Here is an 8,364-nt window from a genome sequence, read left to right on the forward strand (position 1 = left end):
CCATACATCGTTGGAAAGCTCTGAATGTCAGCTTTCCAACACAACTAGAAGCACATCAATTGGATATCTGTAGCTCAAGTTATAGCCCTTGGAAGGAGGCATGGTTATGCTGTGAACGCCCAGATTTTAACTTAGCGAAATTTCTTGACTCCAAGCACATTTTTCACTCTTGTAGCGCTCAGCTCACTAAGTGAGCGCAGCATTGTATGCTGATTCCCTATTTTCCCTTAATTTGGTCATGGGCCACGCTTTTAGAAGCGTGGCCTAAGGCTCCAAAGTGTGCTCCAACTTCAAAGTGTACCCCAAAGCTCTTTTTTTCTCCTTTTTAGCTTATTTTGTGCTTCTTTGATTCTTTTTCTTCTTATTTCCTACAAGATTTATAAAATTAAAAGATCAAAGAAATATACCAATTAAGCACAAAAGCATTCAATTTTTAAGCACAAATCATCAATTTCTTGTATGAAAAAGCATAGAAAAACATGACATGGTGACATGTCATCAGCTACTTCCCGTCCTCTCAGTGAAAATGTTCCAAATACGCTGTCACCGCATGGCTAATCAGCTGTTGGTTCTCGATCATGTTGGAATAGGATCCATTGATCCTTTTGCGTCAGTCACACGCCCAACACTCGCGAGTTTGAAGCTCGTCACAGTCATCCCTTGCCAGATCCTACTCGGAATACCACAGACAAGGTTTAGACTTTCCGGATCTCAAGAATGACTGCCAATGATTCTAGCCTATACCACAAAGGTTTTAATCTTAGATTAGAAACCCAAGAGATACACATTCAAGCTTGTTTGCATGAAGAACGGCAGTGGTTGTCAGGCACGCGTTCATAGGAGAGAATGATGATGAGTGTCACGGATCATCACATTCATCAAGTTGAAGAACGAGTGTATATCTTAGAGAAGAAGTAGGCGTGAATTGAATAGAAAAACAGTAGTACTTTGCATTAAATCATGAGGAACAGCAGAGCTCCACACCTTAATCTATGGTGTGTAGAAACTCTACCGTTGAAAATACATAAGAACAAAAGGTCTAGGCATGGCCGAATGGCCATCCTCCCAAAGAGGGTTCAATCATCAAAACATGATTCAAAGATGATCAAAAGATGAAAATACAATAGTAAAAGGTCCTATTTATAGAGAACTAGTAGCCTAGGGTTACAAAAATAAGCAATTAATGCAGAGATCTTCTTCCGGGCCCACTTGGTATGTGCTTGGGCTGAGCATTGAAGCTTTCATGTGTAGAGGCTTTTCTTAGAGTTAAACGCCAGCTTTTGTGCCAGTTTGGGCGTTTAACTCCTGCTTTTATGCCAGTTCTGGCATTTTGACGCCAGAATTTCTATGCTGACTTAGAATGTCAGTTTGGGCCATCAAATCTAAAATAAAGTATAGACTATTATATATTGCTGGAAAGCCCAAGATGTCTACTTTCCAACGCAATTAGGAGCGCGCCAATGGGGCTTCTGTAGCTCCAGAAAATCTACTTCGAGTGCAGGAAGGTCAGAATCCAACAGCATCTACAGTCCTTCTTCAGTCTCTGAATCAGATTTTTGCTCAGATCCCTCAATTTCAGCCAGAAAATACCTGAAATCACAGAAAAACACACAAACTCATAGTAAAGTCCAGAAATGTGATTTTTATTTAAAAACTAATAAAAATATAATAAAAACTAACTAAAATATACTAAAAACATACTAAAAACAATGCCAAAAAGCGTATAAATTATCCGCTCATCACAACACCAAACTTAAATTGTTGCTTGTCCCCAAGCAACTGAAAATCAAAATAGGATAAAAAGAAGAGAATATACTATAAATTCCAAAATATCAATGAAACTTAGCTCCAATTAGATGAGCGGGACTAGTAGCTTTTTGCCTCTTAACAGTTTTGGCATCTCACTTTATCCCTTGAAGTTCAGAATGATTGGCATCTATAGGAACTCAGAATTTAGATAGTGTTATTGATTCTCCTAGTTCAGTATGTTGATTCTTGAACACAGCTACTTTATGAGTCTTGGCCGTGACCCTAAGCATTTTGTTTTCCAGTATTACCACCGGATACATAAATGCCACAGAGACATAACTGGGTGAACCTTTTTAGATTGTGACTCAGCTTTGCTAGAGTCCCCAATTAGAGGTGTCCAGAGCTCTTAAGCACACTCTTTTTGCTTTAGACCACGACTTTAACTGCTCAGTCTCAAGTTTTCACTTGACACCTTCACGCCACAAGCACATGATTAGGGACAGCTTGGTTTAGCCGCTTAGGCCAGGATTTTATTCCTGTGGGCCCTCCTATCCACTGATGCTCAAAGCCTTGGATCCTTTTTATTTTACCCTTGCCTTTTGGTTTAAAGGGCTATTGGCTTTTTCTGCTTTCTTTTTTTTTCTTTTTCTTTCTTTCTTTATTTTTTTGCCATTTTTTTCTCTTCTCTTTTTTTTTTCTTCACAAGCTTTTCACTGCTTTTTCTTGCTTCAAGAATCATTTTTATGATTTTTCAGATTATCAATAACATTTTTCCTTTTTCATCATTCTTTCAAGAGCCAACAATTTTAACATTCATAAACAACAAATTCAAAAAATATGCACTGTTCAAGCATTCATTCAGAAGAACAAAAAGTATTGCCACCACATCAAAATAATTAGTCTATTTTAAAATTCGAAATTCATGTACTTCTTTTTCTTTTTGCAATTAAAAACATTTTTGATTTAAGAAAGGTGATGGATTCATATTTATATCTTTAAGGCATAGACACTTAGACACTAATGATCATGTAATGAAGATACAAACATAGATAAACATAAAGCATAATTTTTGAAAAACAGAAAAATAAGAGCAAGGAGATTAAAGAACGGGTCCACCTTAGTGATGGCGGCTTGTTCTTCCTCTTGAAGATCTTATGGAGTGCTTGAGCTCCTCAATGTCTCTTCCTTGCCTTTGTTGCTACTCCCTCATGACTATTTGGTCTTCTCTAATTTCATGGAATGCTCTTGGTGCTCCACCCTTAGTTGTCCCATATTGGAACTTAATTCTCCTAGGAAGGTATTGATTTGCTCCCAATAGTTTTGTGGAGGAAAATGCATCGCTTGAGGCATCTCAGGGATTTCATGATGAGGATTTTCCTCATGCTCTTTTTGAGGTCCATGAGTGGGCTCTCTTGTTTGCTCCATCCTTTTTTTAGTGATGGGCTTGTCCTCTTCAATGAGGAGTCTTGGCCACAACTTCATAGAAGTGGTCTTGATGGACCTTTGAGATGAATCTCTCCATCTCTCATGACTCGAAGGTGGAAGCAATTACCTTTCCTTTCCTCTTTCTAGAGGTTTCTCCGGCCTTAGGTGCCATAAATGGTTATGGAAAAACAAAAAAGCTGAGCTTTTCCACACCAAACGCCAGTCGGGTGCCCATTTCTGGCGTTAAACGCCCAGAATGGTGCTAGACTGGGCGTTTAATGCCCATTCTGCTGCCCATACTGGCGTTTAAACGCCAGTAGGATTCTCCTCTAGGGTATGCTATTTTTCATTCTATTTTTCAGTTTGTTTTTGCTTTTTCAATTGTTTTTGTGACTTCACATGATCATCAACCTACAGAAAACATAAAATAACAATGGAAAATAGAAATTTATCATAGATAAGTAAAATTGGCATCTCACTTTATCCTTTAAAGTTCAGAATGATTGGCATCTATAGGAACTCAGAATTCAGATAGTGTTATTGATTCTCCTAGTTCAGTATGTTGATTCTTGAACACAGCTACTTTATCAGTCTTGGCCGTGGCCCTAAGCACTTTGTTTTCCAGTATTACCACCGGATACATAAATGCCACAGACACATAACTAGGTGAACCTTTTCAGATTGTGACTCAGCTTTGCTAAAGTCCCCAATTAGAGGTGTCCAGGGTTCTTAAGCACACTCTTTTTTTGCTTTGGACCTTGACTTTAACCGCTCAGTCTCAAGTTTTCACTTGACACCTTCACGCCACAAGCACATGGTTAGGGACAGCTTGGTTTAGCCGCTTAGGCCAGGATTTTATTTCTTTAGGCCCTCTTATCCACTGATGCTCAAAGCCTTGGATCCTTTTTATTACCCTTGCCTTTTGGTTTTAAGGGCTATTAGATTTTTTCTCTTGCCTTTTGGTTTAAAGAGCTTTTGGCTTTTTATGCTTGCTTTTTCTTTTTCTTTCTCTTTTTTTTCTTTTTTCGCCATTTTTCTTTTCTTTTTTTTCCGCAAGCTTTTGTATTCACTGCTTTTTCTTGCTTCAAGAATCAATTTTATGATTTTTCAGATTATCAATAATATTTCTCCTTTTCATCATTCTTTCAAGAGCCAACATATTTAACATTCATAAACAACACTATCAAAAGACATATGCACTGTTCAAGCATTCATTCAGAAAATAAAAAGTATTACCACCACATCAAAATAATTAAACTGTTTTAAAATTTGAAATTCATGTACTTCTTTTTCTTTTTCAGAAAACATTTTTCATTTAAGAAAGGTGATGGATTCATAGGACATTCATATCTTTAAGACATAGACACTAGACACTAATGATCATGTAATAAAGACACAAACATAGATAAAACATAAAGCATATAAATCAAAAAAACAGAAAAATAAATAGACAAGGAGATTAAGGAGCGGGTCCACCTTAGTGAGGGTGGCGTCTTCTTCCTCTTGAAGAACCAATGGTGCTCTTGAGCTCCTCTATGTCTCTTTGATCTGCAGTCAAATGCTCTAGCACTGAACTATGGACCCTTGAGATGAACCTCTCCATTTCTCATGACTCGGGGGTGGAGGCAACTGCCTTCCTTTTTCTCTTTCTAGAGGTTTCTCTGGCCTTAGGTGCCATAAATGGTTATGGAAAAACAAAAAGCAACGCTTTTTTTTCACACCAAACTTAAAAGGTTTGCTCGTCCTCGAGCAAAAGAAGAAAGAAGGGAATAGAAGGAGAAGTGGAGGAGATGGAGGTGTGTGAATGGGTGGGTCTGGGAGGTTAATAGTTTGAATTTGAATGGTGAGGTAGGTGGGGATCCTGTGGGGTCCACAGATCCTGAGGGGTCAAGGATTTAGCATCCCTGCTCCATTGAGGCATGCAAAACGCCCTTAGTGTGCAATCCTGGCATTTAACACCAGACTGCTGCTTGTTTCTGGCGTTAAACGCCAGCTTTTCCCCTTTCTTGGCGTTGAACGCCAACTTGGTGCTTCTTTCTGGCGTTTAACGCCAGCTTGATGCTTCTTTCTGGCGTTAAACGCCAGCTTGTTGCTTCTTACTGGCGTTTAAACGCCAGTAAGCTCTTCCTCCAAGGTGAGCTATTTTTAATGCTGTTTTTCATTCTGTTTTTGATTTTCAGTAGTTTTTGTGACTTCACATGATCATCAACCTACAGAAAACATAAAATAGCAATGGAAACTAAATAGATATAGTTAAATAACATTGGGTTGCCTCCCAACAAGCGCTTCTTTATTGTCTTTAGCTGGACCTTGCTGAGCTTTTAATCTAGCCTCAGCCTTGAGCACTCTTGCTCAACATTGCCTTCAAGATAATGCTTGATTCTCTGTCCATTAACAATGAACTTCTTATTAGAATCAATGTCTTGAAGCTCCACATAGCCATATGGTGACACACTTGTAATCACATATGGTCCCCTCCACCGGGATTTAAGTTTCCCGGGGAATAGCCTAAGCCTAGAGTTAAACAGGAGAACCTTCTGTCCTGGTTCAAAGACTCTAGATGACAGCTTTTTGTCATGCCACCTTTTTGCTTTCTCTTTGTAAAGCTTGGCATTTTCGAAAGCAGTGAGTCTGAATTCCTCTAGCTCATTCAGCTGGAGCAATCTTTTTTCTCCAGCTATTTGGCATCAAAGTTTAGGAATCTGGTTGCCCAGTAGGCCTTATGCTCTAGTTCCACGGGCAGATGACAGGCCTTACCATACACAAGCTGGTGTAGAGAGGTCCCTATAGAAGTCTTGAATGCTGTTCTGTAAGCCCTTAGAGCATCATCCAAGCTTCTCGCCCAATCTTTTCTACGTGTACTTACAGTCCATTCCAGGATTCTTTTTATTTCTCTATTAGAGTCTTTAGCTTGCCCATTTGTCTGTGGATGATACGGAGTTGCCACCTTGTGACTAATTCCATACCGGACCATAGCAGAGTAAAGTTGTTTGTTGTAGAAGTGAGTGCCCCCATCACTAATTAGTGCTCTTGGGACACTAAACCTGCTGAAGATATGTTTTCGGGGGAACTTCAGCACTGTCTTAGTATCATTAGTGGGTGTGGCAATGGCCTCTACCCATTTGGATACATAGTCAACTGCCACCAGAATATAAGTTTTGAGTATGATGGTGGGAAAGGCCCCATGAAGTCAATACCCCATACGTCAAACAACTCAATCTCTAAGATTCCTTGCTGTGGCATGGCATAACTGTAAGGTAGATTACCAGCTCTCTGGTAGCAGTCACAGTTACGCACAAACTTTCAGGAGTCTTTATAGAGAGTGGGCCAGTAGAAGCCACATTGGAGAACTTTTGTGGCTGTTCGCTCACCTCCGAAATGTCCTCCATATTGTGATCCATGACAATGCCATAGGATCTTCTGTGCTTCTTCTCTAGGCACACACCTACGGATTATTCTGTCTGCACATCTCTTAAAGAGATATGGTTCATCCCACAGATAGTACTTTGCATCAGTAATTAATTTTTTCTTTTGTTGCTTGCTGTATTCCTTGGGTATGAATCTTGCAGCTTTATAGTTTGCAATGTCTGCAAACCATGGTATTTCCTGGATGGCAAACAGTTGCTCATCCGGAAAGGTTTCAGAAATCTCAATAGAGGGGAAGGACGTCCCTTCTACTGGCTCTATCCGGGACAGATGATCAGCCACTTGGTTCTCTGTCCCTTTTATGTCTCTTATTTCTATATCAAACTCTTGCAGAAGCAACACCCATCTTATGAGCCTGGGTTTTGAATCCTCCTTTGTGAGTAGATATTTAAGAGCAGCATGGTCAGTGTACACAATCACTTTTGATCCTACTAAGTATGATCTAAACTTGTCAATGGCATAAACCACTGCAAGCAATTCTTTTTGTGGTTGTGTAATTTCTTTGGGCATCATTTAAAACATGGCTAGCATAATAAATGACATGCAGAAGCTTGTTATGCCTCTATCCCAGTACTGCACCGATGGCATGGTCACTGGCATCACACATTAGTTCAAATGGTAATGTCCAGTCTAGTGCAGAAATAACTGGAGCTGTGACCAGCTTAGCTTTCAGAGTTTTAAACGCCTACAGACACTCTGTGTCAAACACAAATGGCGTATCAGTAGCTAGCAGATTGCTCAGATGTTTTGCAATTTTTGAAAAATCCTTTATAAACCTCCTATAGAATCCTGCATGCCCCAAAAAGCTTCTGATTGCCTTAACATTGGCAGGTGGTGGTAATTTTTCAATTACTTCCACTTTAGCTTAATCCACCTCTATTCCCTTGTTTGAAATTTTATGCCCAAGGACAATTCCTTCAGTCACCATAAAGTGACATTTTTTCCAGTTTAAAACCAGGTTAGTCTCTTGGCATCTTTTCAGAACCAGTGTCAGGTGATCAAGACAGGAGCTGAATGAGTCTCCATATACTGAGAAGTCATCCATGAAGACTTTCAAAAACTTTTCCACCATATCAGAGAAAATAGGGAGCATGCATCTCTGAAAGGTTGCAGGTGCATTACATAGTCCAAATGGCATCTTTCTGTAGGCAAATACTCTAGATGGACATGTGAATGTTGTTTTCTCTTGATACTGGGGATCTACTACAATTTGATTGTAGCCTGAATAGCCATCCAAAAAGTAGTAATAATCATGACTTGCTAGTCTTTCTAGCATCTGGTCTATGAATGGTAAAGGAAAATGATCCTTTCTGGTGGCTGTATTGAGCCTTCTGTAGTCAATACACATGTGCCACCCTATAACTGTTCTTGTAGGAACCAGTTCATTTTTTTCATTATGAACCACTGTCATGCCTCCCTTTTTGGGGACAACTTGGACAGGGCTCACCCAGGGGCTATCAGAAATAGGATAAATAATCCCAGCCTCCAGTAACTTGGTGACCTCTTTCTGCACCACTTCCTTCTTGGCTGGATTTAGCCGCCTCTGTGGTTGAACCACTGGCTTAACATCATCCTCCAATAGGATCTTGTGCATGCATCTAGCTGGGCTTATGCCCTTAAGGTCACTTATGGACCACCCAAGAGCTGTCTTGTGTGTCCTTAGCACTTGAAGTAGTGCTTCCTCTTCCTGTGGATTTAAAGCAGAGCTTATGATCACCGGAAAAGTGTCACCTTCTCCCATAAATGCATATTTCAGGGATGGTG

This window comes from Arachis ipaensis, chromosome B10, assembly GCF_000816755.2.
Source record: "Arachis ipaensis cultivar K30076 chromosome B10, Araip1.1, whole genome shotgun sequence".
NCBI classification, from domain to species: Eukaryota; Viridiplantae; Streptophyta; class Magnoliopsida; order Fabales; family Fabaceae; genus Arachis; species Arachis ipaensis.